Consider the following 2,009-nt stretch of genomic DNA (forward strand, 5'->3'; position numbering starts at 1 on the left):
CTTTATATGTTTTTATATAGATATGGAATTGATGTTTCGTTTAGAAACACTGCTCCAGAGTGGGGTTCAAACACGTATGTCATGTGACATAAGTAAGGGTTTGGTGGCTCACCTGCTGTTTCAAGGCAGGTCAGGCGCAAGGATTCAGATTTTTTTTTAATGGGTGTTTTCCCAGGCTGTTGGCAAGGCTCGCTAAAAATAAAGCTCACTGAGCCCCAAAACAGCTTGACACAATAAACATATCGGTCCATTCTCAATATATTTTATTTTATAGCTGGATTTATTGTGTGTTTCATAACAATCACTAAGCAACTGAAACAGCTTCAAGAAGGTCAACAGAGAGAAAATGGTATTGTTGAAAATTTTCTGAAGGACACTACCATCAGCGAGCACTCAATGTGGGAACAGCCTCGGTGTTTTTTCTTCCTTGTTTGTACTGGTATTTCCCCAAAACACGTGCTGATCGAAGTTATTGATAGTCTGGTGTAATAATTGGCCTTAATTGTAATTGTGCAGAGTTTGTGTATTTTTTTTTCTTTTTTTTTTCTTCACAAAACAGCATTATGAGATGTCACTGTGGAAACCGCTCTGATTGTTTCTTAACCTCGACACAATTTCGGCATAGTCACACCATTGCTTCACACGTTAGACTCACCTTGCCTTTGTTTTGCGTCATCGTAAATGCTTTCTCGCAACTATAAAGAAACCGTTTACAACACGTGTCAAAGTCAAGGCCCGCGGGCCACATCCGGCCCGGCGTACAGTGTAGTGGAGCTAATGTGGCTGTAGTTAAGGAATTTAATACGGTAAAAAAAATACATTTTTCCTGGCCAAAATATATTTCAAATATATGGTAAATATGTTGTATTTGTGATGCTCAAAGAAATATATTTTTGAAATTGAAAATATATTTTTTTCAAACTGAAATACATTTCAAAAGATATTTTAGGGTGAAGAAAATACATTTCCAACCTTACGGTAGAATGTATATCAAAGTATCCTTTATTTAAAATGTATTTAGTGCAATAATGATAATAATAATAATAAAAGTAAAACATGTCTTATGTACATCTGCAAAAAACAGTTGGATTCAAACAAAACAGTCAAAGGTTTAGCAAGAATTAGGTTGTTTGTTCATTTGCTTACAGTATTTCACATTACACAATATCTCACTATAATGTGGCGTTAACTTGACTTTGAAATCATCTTTCAGTAATACAGTAAACAAGATACAACAACTGCTATGTTCACTTTAATTTTTGACAATATATACAATATAGTAATTAAAGGAACACACTCCACTTTTTTTGGAAATAGGCTCATTCTCCATCTCTCTCAGAGTTAAAAATGCAGCATCTTCTTTCTAGATCCGTAATAGGGCTCTGGAGCGTGATCTTACCGGATGGGGCGTAGCCAGGATTTTTGGTCGAGGCGCCATATCAGCGGGCCAAACAAATGCTTGCTGTGTGGTCGGTTGTGATGTTAGATTGCACAACCGGCAAGGAAATAAGCTTGAAAATGGACCCTCTTTTCATTGTTTCCTCACCTGGAAGCATCATGAGGGAGCTTATGTATCGGATGTTACCAAAAGAAGGCGTCTAGCCTGCATAGCAGCTGTGAGACGAGCTGATATCCAGTTCTCTACCATCCCCAGATATCTGTTGGTGTGCTACAGTATTTTCATTCTGGTAAGTTCTAAATAAGTTCATATTACTGTTTATAGCCTATTAGTTTTATTTTCAATGTGCTCTGAGGTCATAGCAAATTAGAACAAACATCATAATGAGTGATTTTGCAGAACTACCTTCTATTTATAGAGTTGCTAATTATTTGGCATTATTGCAAGCAAACCAGCCTATGAAATGGATGAAACAAATCCTAACTGGTTTCCAACACTACACATGGGGCACTGCCGGAACCTTTGCTTCAAACTACATGCTGCATACCACCATGCCAATCAGATTACATCTTCCATGTGAGGGTGAAAAGGTGACCCTCCTGGATAAGAT

The sequence above is a fragment of the Rhamphochromis longiceps genome, linkage group LG20 (assembly GCF_057381845.1).
Source record: "Rhamphochromis longiceps isolate RC_006_pf linkage group LG20, R_longiceps_female_GT1.1, whole genome shotgun sequence".
Classification (NCBI taxonomy): domain Eukaryota; kingdom Metazoa; phylum Chordata; class Actinopteri; order Cichliformes; family Cichlidae; genus Rhamphochromis; species Rhamphochromis longiceps.